The sequence below is a fragment of the Melozone crissalis genome, unplaced genomic scaffold (genome assembly GCF_028551555.1).
Source record: "Melozone crissalis strain CALT ecotype California unplaced genomic scaffold, PUWL_Pcris_2 ptg000106l_1, whole genome shotgun sequence".
NCBI classification, from domain to species: Eukaryota; Metazoa; Chordata; class Aves; order Passeriformes; family Passerellidae; genus Melozone; species Melozone crissalis.
Window position 1 is genome coordinate 2,203,958 of NW_026535883.1, and position 14,677 is coordinate 2,218,634.

The window sequence follows — 14,677 nt, forward strand, 5'->3', positions numbered from 1 at the left end:
CCTTGGGGAGGTTGTTCCAATAAATCATAGAATCACAGAATGGTTTGGCTTGGAGGGGACCTTCAAGACCACCTTGTTCCATACCCCAGCCATGGGCATGGACACCTTCCACCATCCCAGCTTGCTCCAAGCCCTGTCCAACCTGTACTTGGACGCTTCCAGGGATGGGGCAATTACAACACCCAGTGATTGCTATCACTGTGAAGAAAACTTATTTCTTATAGTGAGATGAGACCTTTCCTGGTGCAAGCAGTACCTGCAGCCCATTGTCTTCCCCATGTGTCTCCTTGTGAAGAAAGAGCTTTATCCCCCTTTTAGCTTCCCCGTAAGTACTGGAATATTGTGATAGGATTCTCTCCTGAGCCTTGTCTCCTCCAGGGAGAACACACCTAATCCTTCAGCCATAGGAGAGGTTCCCCAGCCTTTTCACCAACTTTGTGTTCTTCCTTCAGTCCTCTCTGATTCTGATTTAGTGGGGGATGATGAAACCCCGGCCTATTTGATGTGTATTCGTGCAACTTTTTTTTTCTTTTGTAAACATATGCACCTTGCATTTTGTGTGAATAATTGGATTTATTTTCTACTTTACAACCTGACAACTCCTTGTAAGTTCTTTGGATACAGTAGAAGAATCGGTGAAATTTAGGTCTGTAATACCTCTGTGGGATGGACATTTATTTTGATACAAGTTTTCCAGGAAGAGGAGAGAATTTGTGACTTGCCCAAGGTCAGTCATTGAATTAAAAATTTCCTTCCAGAACTCTGACAGCCAAACTCTGAATCTAAAACCATACCACCTTGTTAAGGCAGGTGGAACTTTATGGTTGCATGGACTAGAATAAACCCAAAGTGCATTTTACATAGAACTTTTTACTAAAAAATTATTCCTGGACTACTTGTTGGGACATCACTAAACATTTAAATTCTGGCTAATATTCTAAAGAAACAAAAAGAAACAAACAAAAAAATTGCAGTTGTGTTTTGGTTTTGTTTTTGTTTTCCCATTTATTCTTTAAAAGAAAAAGATATTTTTTTTAATTGACTCAGCTTTAGTGTTAATCTGTTGGTGAGAGGACCAGTGTATTGTGGACAATTTAACTTTTTCTCCAACCAGCAAACCATTGAGATTATATTTTCCTGTGCTATTTTCAATCTGGACAAATCTAAAGGTGTGAAATTTCTCAGTATTCTTGCTTACTCTCTAGAGGTAATCAGTACATTTTCTAAAACATAAAGAGGGAAGTGTTTAATATGTAAATGCTGTTCTGAAGCAAGTTATGGAGACATTGAACATTCAATTTTATAAAAAATAATTGTAAAAAACTCTTTGAATTGTAACATTGAAGATAAAAGTCATTGATGAATATACAGAAGTTTGCAAATTTCATCAGAAATATGATAAAATGTCAGATGAAAGTAAAAATAATAAATTGGGTTATAGGTTGAAGATTTTTGTACAATTTTCCTTCTTCTGGTACTTTTAATTATTGAATAAAAATCTCAAATAATAGTTGGGAAGGCATAGAATTTTGAGACACAGGCTGGCAATATAAGTTAGGGCTCAAGCTGGGTGAAAATGTTGCACCATAAATATTTAATATTCCAAGGAATATGATTAGCCACACTAGCTATGCATAATTGTAGTCAGTAATTAAAGATGTCTGAGAATAAAATGCAGGTTTGGTAGATCTGCAAGGAATGAAACAATGTAATATCAGCATTGTTTTTCTCTGGAGCTTTTTTGCTGTTACTGTTCACAAATAGAAATTTGCTTTTTCTGCAATAAATGGCCCATGCAAAATGGGTTGGAAGTAGGAATGGAGGACATTAAAAGAGCTCTTACCAAGCTATTCTTTCATAAAAACCAAACCTAATATGATCAGAAAATGCTTGTAATCCTTAATTTTCCTGAAAACACATCTCTGGTAAAGATTTCAGCGGACTTTAATTAAGTTGAGACCAAAGCAGAGAATAAAGTTGGGAGGATTTTCGTAATGCTCATGGGAGAACAAAGTTTAAAGTAATCCAAAGGGAAATTAAGTTATTTTTATATCTTTGATGTCTATGTAGTGGCTCATTGGGGTGAGATGGTGGAACACTGAATTAAAGAATCAGCTGTGCCAACTTCAGCACAGCAGAGTGAGGAACAATTCTGTGGGTGGAGAATCCACCAGTTGGGATAGAAGACAGAGCAAGGAATGGCTTTAAACTGACAGAGGGAATATTTAAATTAGAGGTATGGAAGAAATTCTTCTCTATGAAGGTGCTGAGGCCCTGGCACAGGTTACCCAGAGAAGTTCTGGCTTCCCCATCCCTGGAAGTATCCAAAGCCAGATTTGACAGGGCTTGGAGCAACCTGGGATAGTAGAAGGCGTCCCTGCCCATGGCAGGTGTGGAACAAGATGAACTTCTTGGTGTCTTCCAGCACAAGGCAATCTGTGATTCTGTGGTCTGGATGCCACTGTGAGACTTCCTTAGGGGACATCTGTGTCAAGGAGAAACCACTCCTCTACATGATTTCTTTTGTTAAATCTGAGAGGAATTGGGCACAATTGGGGATGTAGCAACAAGGTCAGCAGTGGGGCTGAGGTGGCCGTGCCTCATGTCCATTTTGAAATACTCTAAATTACTTTCTCTCACAGTCACCTGCATTTCAGACTCTAATAAAAGGCTATTTTCCTTTTCCAGGGTTTTCTTTTTCTTTAGTTCTGAATGTAGGATGTGTGGGATGAATGGCACTGTTCATTTTCCATGTGATCAGCATAGAGAAATGTATATACACACACAGATTATATATCTGTATATGTATAATTGTATAAGCCTATCAAACCCTATTTCCTTGTTCCCATCAAACAAGGGTATCAAATTCTTTTCTCCTGATGAAGCCAAAAAAACCTTGGGCAAACCCAACTATTTTGCACATTTATTGCTGTAAATGGAGTTTTTGTGCCACCCTTTCTGCCTCTTTTCTAAATTCTTCAGGTTCTTTCAAACAGTCATGCACTGATGTTCAGCTGCATAAAATGTAAAATATGTGTACATATATATTAGGAATGATTATCCAAATGAATTTTGGAAAAACTGATTATGAAGTCAGGTCCCTGACAATGGGAGATAACCTTGCCCCTTAGGATAGCAATCCCTTTTGAAGATGTGCCAACAAATAGTTTGTGCCTACTCTTGCTATCAGAAATTCTTGGCTTCCCCTTTTAGCCTTAATCCCTGAGGATCAAAGAGCAGGTTTTTAATTTTCCAAACTGAACTCCTGTATTTAAGGAGCTATTTTTAAAAATGTCACCATTTTTAGAGTTTGTGAGATCTTGGAGAGCCTGTTTGCTTCCCTGGGGCTCAGGACCCCCAAAACACCACATCTCCTTCATTCATGATTCTAGTTATGGGTTTGAAACCCACCTTTCTCCCTTTCTGTATATAAATGTTGTCTGCAACACAAGCAAAAGTTTTTTATCATTGAGACGATGAGGCTTCTGTTTCAGTGTAGTGTTTTTAAACTGCGATTCATAAAGCATTGGTGGTCCATGAAACCTGAATAACTGATGGACTCACCAGTGATGGATTTATTTAGGAACCTGAGAGTTAAATGTCAAAAGAATTATTAGGCATGTGGAAAACAGAAGATACGAGAAATGGCTGGAAAAGCTGGGTGGCTTGCTCTTGAGAAAAGGTGGAGGAGAGGTTTAGGAACAGCCTTCAAAAACATGAGATTGCTGGGGATTGGAGAGAAATAAATTGCTCTCAAAGTCTGTGGAATCAGAAATAATGGTCTGAAGTATCATCAAGATAAATTTATGTGTTGGGAGGAAATGTTGGCATAAAGACAGAGAAACATGGGCATAGCTTCCCTGAGTGAGTTGTGGAGCCCTCATCAATGGTAACATCCTTAGATAATCAGATACAGGTGATCTTTTCCTGAGCAGGTGGAGGATGGGTCAAATAGCTTCAAATAACTCTTTCAGCACCTATTTAAAAAATTCTGAGAGGATATTTGCGGTCTGCAGGAATCTTTGAGATCTGGCAGTGATACATGGGTCCAAAGGCCAGGGCGTTGTAGGAGGTTTGGTAATTAGGACTCTCTAAATGCTTCTGATGAAGACAGAATGATCAATGAGGAGGAAAGGGATTGTCTCTCAACCCATATGCTTAGTCCTGGTCATTCAGTCTGCCTGTTCTTGTGGAATGTCAATGAGCCTGAAATTATGTGCAATATTTTAGTGTAGAGACCCATAGAAAATGATGTCCAGGGTGTGAGTGGAGTTTACAGCACCAGAGAACTAAAATTAGCACAGGTTACCCAGAGAAGCTGTGGCTGCCCCATCCCTGGAAGTGTTCAAGGCCAGGCTGGATAAGGCTGGAAGCAACCTGGGATAGGGAATGGTGTCCCTGCTCATGGCAGGTGGTTGGAACAAGCTGATCTTGAAAGTCCCTTCCAAAACAAACCATTCTATGAATTTATTCCTTATCTGGGACCTCTCCTCAAAGCTCAGACATCCTTCATATTCTCTCAAGGAACTGTTCCATTCTTATTTATCATTCCTGCTTTGGTGATGCACACAAATCTGAGTCAGTCTTTGGGTTTTATTCCTACAATTTACCACCCAGAAATTTCCAGCATCTTCTGGAAGAATCACAGAACAATTTGGGTTGGAAGGGACCTTAAAGATCACCTCGTTCCACCCCCTGCCATGGGCAGAGACACCTTCCGCTATCCCAGGTTGCTCCAAGCCCCATCCAACCTGGCCTTGGACACTTCCAGAGATCCAGAGGCAGCCGCAGCTTCTCTGGGCACCCTGTGCCAGGGCCTCACCACCCTTACAAGGAAGAATTTCTTCCTAATATCCAGTCTAAACTTACTGTATTTCAATTTGACTCTATTCCTCCCCTCCCTGCATTGTCTTGTCAATCCATGCTCTTGTAAATATTCCTTCTCCCTTTTTCTTGTTGACTCACTACAAGTACTGGAAGGCCACAATTAGATCATCCCAAAGCTTTTTGTTCTCCAGGCTGAACAATCCCAATTCCCTCTGCCTTTCCTCATAGCAGAGGTGCTCTATCACTCTGATCATCCTGGTGCCCCTTCTCGACTTGCTCCAACACCTCCATGTCCTTCCTGTGCTGGAAATCCAGGCCTGGAAGCAACTCTGCAGGTGAGGTCTCACCTGAGTGGGGCAGAGTCACTTCCCTTGATCTGCTGCCCATACTGCCTTTGGTGCAGCTGCTGCAGAAGCTGCTGGTATTAACAGTCAAGCCAGAATGTGTCAGGAGAAACAGAGGAAGTGGAGAAGTGAGTTGCTCCAGTGAGGCAGCGATGGAACCAAGGACAGCATCTACATGGAACACACTCTCCAGGCTTGCTAAGCAATTAAAAAAAAAAAAAAAGAAAAACAGAAAAAAAGAAATGTGTATTTCATCCTGCAAGCGTAACTATATTATTTCCTTTACATCTTAGAGACATATTTGTAATCCAACCAAACTGCTGAGTGGGAGTTTGCAGAGGTTTACAGGGGAAGCACCGCATTTTGCAACAATTAATTTTGCAGAGGAAGCAGCCTGTTTAAAGATGCCTGTGGCAGTCACTAAAATATGTGTTGTTTTTCAAGGCCACCAGACACACAGTTGGCTAGGTTGGCTAATAAACAAAACAACAATGCAAAAAAAAAAAATCCAACCCAGCCTCATGGGGTTTGCAGGAAGAAGGCATGAGAAATAAAATGAATAATGCTTACCTGCTAGGGGTGGGTGAAGACTATAATTGTTTAGCCCCCAGCAGATCCCTGCAAGGGTTAAAAATGACAAAGATATTAGTTGGTGACTGCTAAGATTGTTGGTTTGAAGCTTTGGGCAAAACACAGACTGTTATTTACCGGACTTGGTCGATTTACTTCTTAATGCAATAATGACCTGTGAAATGAAACGTGAGCTAGACAATTGTTCCTCATTGTTTCCAGTAAAACATCCTTTCATACCCCATTAAACCACCATTAATTCCATTTGAAAGAGAAGCAGGCACAAGCACCAAGGGATAGCTCTCTTTTCCTCTCTTTGTGGGACTGATCAAGGCCTGTGGATGGAAAAACAGCTTTCTCACCCATTTTAGAGGGTGTTGGGCAGACTGTGAGGTTCACATTTTTGAATGAACACTGCAGAGATCTACTGGATTGGCACCCAGTGGATCACATTCCTGAGTTTTGCAGAACATATTAGGAAATCTGGCTAACAGTCAATTTATTGGTGTGTATGCATCATGTTTCTGTCTCTTTTTTTTAAGTTGGGTTTCTTCAAGCATGAGATTTATGCAATCATGCAGTGAATGTGCAGATATATCTGTATGTCATTTCCCTCCCAGTCCTTTTAAAAGCATTTTCAATTTTGAATAAAAGTAATAGAGTGATAAGTCCTCAAGGTAATAGATTCCTACAGGTGTAAAAAAGTTTGGATCTGTGAAGAAAAACTCTCTGGTGAATGTTTCTGTCCCCCAAAGTGGGTTATCCATTTGGAGTCCTTTGGCTACCAAGAAATGTTCTCTGGAGTGAAACTCCACGTTTGTGTCTCAACTAAAGGAAAAAAACTTTTCCATACTGGTTCAGAGTTGGGAATCCAGCCACAGCTGGGTAGTGCAGCGCTGGTTCCACTTGGTGTGGAACTGGTTTCTTTACCTCCTGGTTCTCCCCTGGTGTGGCATTGAAAGATGTGTTGATGTGGCACTGGGGGACAAGGTTTAGAGGGATTTTGTGGCATTACATTTACAGTTGCACTTGCTCTCAGGGGTCTTTTCCAAAGCCAAACCTCCACAGCCTTCCCAACCAGTAACCAAATTGTCTTCGTGTGGCTGTTTGACCTTACCTGAAACCCAGACCAAGGCATTTAATCAGTTCTTTGGCAGGTGTTGTCCACCTGCAAGGAGGCTGCCATGGATCAATGGCTTTGATCCAAGAGTTCCACTGATTCCATGCAATCACAGTTTGACAGCCTATACCGTAACATTCCATCATAATACTTGTTCTTTCTTTTTACTTGCTTCTACTTTTATATTTTATTTTATGCTCTACACTTTAATGTTATTTGCTCCACTAGATGCCTTTCTTTTTCCTTGATAGATTTATGCCTGGGGAAAGATTTTGTCTGAAAGTTTGCTCAGAAATGGTTCAGCTGCAATGAAAAAAATGAAGCTTTCTTTTGGTGTGTGTTAAAAACAAATCTCTAAACTTTAGAACTTATGGCCTTACAGTAGAGGTTGAGGGTTATCAGGGAAACTATTCTGTGGTCAGTAAGTTATTTTCTATTTACAGTCCTTGTGAAAAACTGTGTCCAGAACTATTTATGAAAATAAATTGCTTAGATTCATTATTTTCTCATGTTCTTTGAAAGATCTAAGCCTTGTCTATCACTTGTGAAAATTTCAGTTCCTGCTCTTCTGCATTGTTTGAAGCACAGACATCAAATGCTCTCCTGAGTATTTGGAGCCTCAAATCCCACATTCTAGCTCTCTTTCATTGCATCTGCTGGGCACTTGGGCACTTGGTGACCCTGGTTGCTGCCCAAGGCTGTGTCCCCAGGAGGCAAACATGTGTTGTGTCCTGACTTTACAGACTGGGTTGGGCAGGAGCCAAGGGATTACAGAGTCCTCTGCGGTGGAATGGAGAAGAGACCTCAAAGTTTTACCAGCAACAAGTATGGCATCCACTGGGAAAAAGCTGCCTGGGTGTTGGTTCACCAGCCTTATTATTAAAGCACCTAGCACAGTTTAGCTTGTGTAGGATTGAGATTTTTTGTGTGTGCCTATGTGTGACTCAATGATTATTTATAAGATCAAGTTACACTTGCAAAAAAACCCCAAAACCCAAAACCCCCCATTTTGTGGAAGGTTTTAATTAAAGTTCTGAAAAGAGATGGAGAATGAGAAGTGCAAAATCTCTTGTCATGAATATGAGGAGCAATAACCTGGGAAAATAGGTATTTTTTTTCCTTTCACTGTAATTCTTCCTACGTAGCCCTGCTCTGGTTCAGAGTGAATCACGATGGTCTGTTTGTGTGTATGCAAACATTTGTGTTTATACACACACAGGCACTGCCCTCACAACTGTTCTTGGGAGCATTTCATCATTTTTTCCTCTTATCTTCCAAATATTAGCATTTAATGAAATACACATTTCCTTCATTTATCTTGAACCTACTCCAAGGCCAGCAAATACCAGGACCTCAAATGTTATGACAGGATAGATTCTTTATTGGTTTGTTTTCTTTTCATTCTTTCTGTTTTCACTGTGATTTTTAATTTTTTTTTTAAAAAGATTATAGACCCTTATGTTCCAGCTCTAGGAACCTGGCTTCCAACTGAGGTACACAAATATGTCCAAAAAAATGTCCCTGAGACCCATCCAATGCAGACAGCTGTGCAGCAAACAGGAAATTGAGGAAGTCAGGTTCATCAGAAACACAGGATTTCCTTTGTGGATGTTTCAGATAAAGCATCTTTAATTTTTCCATGCTGCGTCAGTGCTGTAAAAGAGCTACAGGAAAAGCAGGGGAATTTTCTCCCTGTTCTTTGATGTCAGGGATGTAAAAGTACAACTGAAAGACAGGTTCTTGTGGGGACCATCACACCTTGGCCATGGTGGCATGGCTTCTTCCAAGCAAACTCTTGTTTGTTTGTCCATGCTCCGGGCTGGCAGGACAGGAGGCAGCTCTGAACCAGGAGCTTTGTCATTGTCACTGTCATTGACACACTAGAGCAGCACTGCTAAAGGTGTCTGAATTTTGAGGAGACGTCCCAGAGAGTGAATGGAACCACAGAATTGTTTGTATTGGAAGGTACTTTTAAGATCAGCTCTTTCCACCTCCTGCCATGGGCAGGGACACCTTCCACTATCCCAGGCTGTTCCAAGCCCTGTCCAGCCTGGCCTTGGGCACTTCCAGGGATGGGGCAGCCACAGCTTCTCTGGGCACCCTGTCCCAGGGCCTCAGAACCCTCACAGTAAAAAAATCACTTGATTACCCTGTGAAATTAGGATAAGTCTTATTTTTTCCTTCCACTCGTTAGTTTGTAATGACTCCTGACATTTCAGAGTCAGGAACTACAGAAATGTCTATGTGGCATCTGGTATGGTGCGATTCCAAACTAGTTTGAGTCCCCTGTGAACCACTGGGAAAAATTACAAACTGTTAATTATCAGTGTTCCTGTGGCATTACTAAGTCAGGCAAGCACTTAGATGTTGCCTCTGTGACCTTAGCTTGCCTTGCTCTCTTCGTGCTTTTAAATTTTGACACTCTTTGCTTTGACAGTTTTCATGATCACACTAAGAAACAAGCAATTTTGACTCATTTGGCCCAAAATGAAGTTGCTCTGGACATGGCTTAGGGCTGTGTTCTAACACACATTTGTACAATAGAGAAGGCTGTGGGGAGACCTTATTTTGGCCTTTCTGCACTAAAGGGAGCTTTTAAGAAAAATGGGGGCAGATAACTTATCAGGTCCTGCTGCCAGAGGACAAGGGTTGATGGTTTTAAATTAGAAGGTGGTCAACCTAGATTAGATATAAGGGAGAGGTTTTTGCAATGAGGGTGGTGAAACACTGGCTACAGGTTGTCCAGAGAGGTGGTGAATGCTTCAATCCTAGAAACATCAAGGCCAGGTTGGACAGGGATCTGGTGTAGGTGGTCTCTGGGTGATGTTCTTTAGCCATGGGGGTGGTGAGGCCCTGGCCAAGGTTGTCCAGAGAAGCTGTGGATGCCCCTGGATCCCTGGAAGTGTCCAAGGCCAGTCTGGATGGGAATTGGAGCAACCTGGGCTAGTGGAAAGCACCCCTGCCCATGGCAGGGGGTGGAACTGGATGATCTTCAATGTCCCCTCTAATCCCAAGCATTCCAGCATTCTAGGATTCTGACATGTACACCAAAAATCAGCGGGAAGTGCACAACTATCCATCCCAGTTTTGAGCATATTGCTCTCAGGACACGTCTTAATAGAACATTTCATCTTAATGAAGTTAAAGTGTTGAAAGCTCGGGCCAAGAGGTTGCTACACACAAACGCTGCATTTCACAAAATAATTACTGAGACAAAACATGCAATATCTTCATTTATAAAGCATAGCTTTGATATAGATGTCATCACTTTACCAGAGTTCAAAGCACATGTGGTTGACACTATGTGCACCACTGGGTTCTCAGGATATGTAGCATGAGTATAATGCTTAGTTAAAATAATTAGTTGAAAAGAACATATTAATTTCTGAGTGAATTTTTGGAGAAACAGCTCAGTGCTTTGGAAAAAAAAAATTTATTAACTGACATTATGTGTAAGAAACTGCAAAATAAATATTTTCATCTGGGGTAGTTATGTTGAACACTCAGTTTTAGATCATGCCAAGAACATGTTTATTAACTTAACATGTAAAAATTTATATTCATTTCAATATACAAATATATAACTATGTTATGATAAATAGAAATATATTTATGAATATATGCTATTATAAAATCATTCCACATTCTCCAGTTGCTGGGATAAGACACACAGAACCAGTGAGAGCTACCACAGCATCATAAGGTGCTTTTCAAGAACTTTTCAATGAAAAGGTGTGAGGTTTTTTCTTTTTTTTTTCTCTCTTGTAGGCATGCTAAATTAACAACAGCACCTCATCTTGTCTTAGAAAATAAGTTGTCAAGACAAGGTAACCTTGCCACTTCAATTTGTCCCACAATAGAAGTCATGGATCTGCGCAATATATTGGACTTCTGTGTCCCTGCTTTTTTTTTTTTTTTTGGCTTTGTCTTTCCTATTCTTTTTTTCAAATCTGGGTAACTACCCAATAATTCTTGTTTCAAAAGGACCTATTTTCTCATTCTTGGATAAGGCAACTTGAATTAAAACTTTGGCATAGATCTTTCTTAAGAGACCAATATAGAATTTAACTTCTGTGTTTGACAAGTTAATTGGCCAAGGTTTAAAACCATCAGTTATGCAATAAAACTGTATGTAATTAATTAAAGGGAGCCGATTATTTTCAGTCAGGCTCTGTTCCTGAAACATCCTCCTACTCACTAATAAACTTTGTTCCTGCGGTGGTTTTTCTGAAATTAATAAGCACATTGCAAAACCAGGGTAAGCCTTTCTTATTGTCTGCTTCCCATACTCACCAGGGTGCAACAGTTACTGGGCTGAAAATGAAGTCACATCCCTATGGGGTCCATATTGCAAGAACAATATTTTATTCTCCTGTGTGGGATTTGCAGAATCAGAGTCCTTTAGGTTGGAAAAGTCCTCTGAGGTCATCAAGTCCAACCAGCACTGCCAAGTCCACCACTGAACCATGTCCCAAACACTGAACACTTTCAAGAATGGTGATTCCACCACTCCCTGGCTGGTCTGTTCCAATGCCTGACCACCTTTTCAGTGCAGAAATTATTCCTCAGACAGATTATAGCATTAGCTGATCAGAAGCACCAAGTAGGTTCAAGGTTGAACCAAAAAATAAATTTGAAAGAAATAGGAGAAACAGCTCTAGTGGATAAATAGCTGGGGAGAATACTTGGCAAAAATTTCCCTAATAGCTGTGAGAGTCCTTGGCTCTTCTTGGACCTCCTGATCCAACTTGTGATAAATTAATTAAATTTTCTGTCCATGTCTCACTCTGAGGGTTGACCACAATTAAAAGCACAGTTCACATTGGAGCAGGGCTGGGCTGTCCCTGGTCTCTGTGCCTTAGGAGATGGACACCACTGCTTTCTTTTCTGGAGAGGGAGCTTTGAGATAAAGTCTCAGCAGGATGTGTCAAGAATGAAGGCAGGCTGACCTGTCCTTGCTGTGGGGTGGAGGAATAGGCTGTGCCACTTGTTGAGGACTTTTCCAGTTCTTGGAATAATGGATTAAAAGAGACCTTAAAAATCACCCAGTTCCAGCACCTGCCATGGACAGGGACATCTTCCACCAGCCCAGGTTGCTCCAAGCCCCATCCAACCTGGCCTTGGACACTTCCAGGGATGGGGCAGCCACAGCTTATCTGGGCACCCTGTGCCGGGGCCTCACCAGCCTCTAAATAATTTCTTTCTAATATCTAATCTAAATCTACTCCTTTTCATCTTAGAGCCAATTCCCCTTTTCCTATCTCTGTATGCCCTTTTAAAAAGTACTTCTCCTAATCCCCTTTTTGATACTAGAAGGCTGTTATTAAGTTTCCCTGAAAGTTATTGCAAGTTATTAGGGCTGTAAGTAGAATCAGTTGAAATAATTTTTTCATTGCAGGAAAATGATATGATGTCCCCCTTACTCTTTGAAACCACTGAGTAAGACATCTAAATCAGCTTCAGAGAAACTATTCTGCCCAGCTTCGAGTGGTTGCTTTGGATCCTTGTGCATGGAGGGAAATCTGATTTCTCCTTTCCCTCCCCAGACCCCAAGGGTACAAATTTCCTCAGCCATTCAAATTTGTGTCTGAAGGAAGAAAAAATCCCTAAAGAAGTCAGTGACCACACATAACAAAACACATCCCTTGCTCTTGGAAAGGCTAAGTCTCTCTGGAAAAGCTCTGACTCCACATATGCCTGAAGAGCACCCCAAATAAAAGAACCCCAAACCAGTCAGAGATGAAATATAAGTGCAAGGCTGCCCACAACAGCAGGAAGATTCCTGCCTGCAGACAGGAATCCTGCAGAACTCCAGGAATGGCTTAAAAAATCAGATTCAAATTTTATCATGTTTTTAGTGTAATGTTGGAGGCAGTGGTTGCTTTGGGAAGAATAATCAACATTTATAGACTGACGTCTTTTCTCATACCCCCTGTTTCCCAAAGCAGCCATTAATTCAAGTTAGTTTGACCTGAAGGTAAAAGAAATTCCTGTACTATTGGTTTATGTATCCTGTCTCACCCAATCTTTTAGCCATTCAAACCTCTAGTGGCAAAATGTCCCAGAATTTGTGTGAGTGACAACTTCTGGGCACAAAGTGATCCCTAGGAATTCTGATTGATAGCAAGTACCTCCATAAATTATTGCAGACTGAACAAGTCACTTGTGTTCTCTAACATTTTCCAATTTTGGATATTTTCTGGGTTGGTTTTTTTTTGTTCTCTGTAAAATGAGTGTGGGTCCCCATTCAGTAGAAATCAGTACAGAAGTTTGTTTGTTAGCTTTTACTGATTTTATGTAGATGTTGTTTTCAAAGAAGCCCTTTGTAACCAATAACTCTTCACTGCAACCCTGGAAGGCTCACAGGTTATGGGATGGTGATTTAGGCAAGAGGGTGGGTGGGAAAAAGTCAATAATAATACCAATAAAAAAGCCATATTTCTGATCAAAGCAGCAAGTGCTTGAATAAAGATTATATTAAAAAGAGAAAAATGTAGAGGTCTTGTTAAAACCTTTGGGTTAGTGTCCAGTTATGTGGATTTTCCCTCTAGTGCTTATTCTGGCATTCATTAAACCCTGATAAGTTACATAGAAACACTTGAAAGAATGATTAGAAATGCTATGTGTGAATAATAGAATTGCTTAAAGGGAAATGGAAATTCTTAAAGGGAAATGCATACTGACATGGAAAGTGAACTTGTGCAATTTTCTCATTGTTCAGGGTTATTATCTTATTCTTCTTATTTTGAGGGTATTGAATTTGTATCCTTTTATGTTCACAGTTTGGGAGCTGCTTAAGGAAATTATATTGCTGCAGTGGGATTCAGATGTGCTGGAGTCTTTTCAAAAAGCAAAGTGTCTTTTTCAGGTGTCTTTCTTTGAGAGGCTGAGGCTCGAGTTTGGAGAGGAAAGGAATACAAAGAGAAAAATTCCAAACCAATACAGAGTTTACTCTCCATCTTCCTGTGATTTTGGGGTGAAAGTCGTCATAATTCAGTTTCACATTTCACAGGTATTCCTTGGTAAATAGGTTCAACAGAGTCCATCTTTGCATGGAAATGGCGTCTTGCCAACAAGAATGACAAGAGAACCCTTTGTATTATAGGAAATGATGCAGCCAGCACCTTCAGGAGGCTTTTTGCTTGAGTAAAACTTTATTTCTGGTTTACTTGGTGTTGCTATTTAACCAACCAGAGTGCAATGGCAAGCACTGGAGCTGGAGGTTAAACCAAAATTAACTTGCTGCCATGAGAACATGTTCTATTTCTTTGCTCTGCTCTTCATGTTACAGAAATAATATTTCAGCACTGTGGCAGAGGGGAGCAGAGCTGATCCTGTGGTTGAATTAGGAAGCCAAGCTATAAAAGCCCTTAACCTAAACTGTGGGATAATGAGATGTGAGAGGATTTTCTGAGGTCCACTGCTGATCACATCATGTTTGTTTAGTAAGATGGGAGTATTTTCACTGAAATAAAAGCTTAGATTTCTTCAAGAGGAGTTTCAAAACCAGCCTTCAATACTTTAAGCCACAGTGATTTAATGGGACATGGAAAAGCATTTTTTAAGCCATTCTGAGGTTTTGTGCTCTACATGAGCTATATGTGGGTATAACATTGACATGCCTTTCCTTGCCAATGTTATCCAACAGAATCTGAGAAGTATTTTTCCCTTGTATTTTCTTTTTCAACAGTGTAGTCAAAAAAATCTCAGTCAGAGGACAAAACCCTGCACCTCTGATCTTAATGTCTGTGTTGACACAGCTCTCAAAGAAGGTTCTGTGGAGAAACTCAGGATGCAGTGAGCTCCCAGATCCATC

At 40.6% G+C, this 14,677-nt stretch overlaps 1 protein-coding gene across 1 annotated transcript in view; it reads left to right on the forward strand.

Annotated features, from left to right (window-relative positions):
* The window catches only part of PKHD1 (PKHD1 ciliary IPT domain containing fibrocystin/polyductin), a 238,112-nt gene that overhangs the window by 174,899 nt on the left and 48,536 nt on the right, over positions 1-14,677 (forward strand). The gene's annotated exons all lie outside the window — the stretch shown is intronic.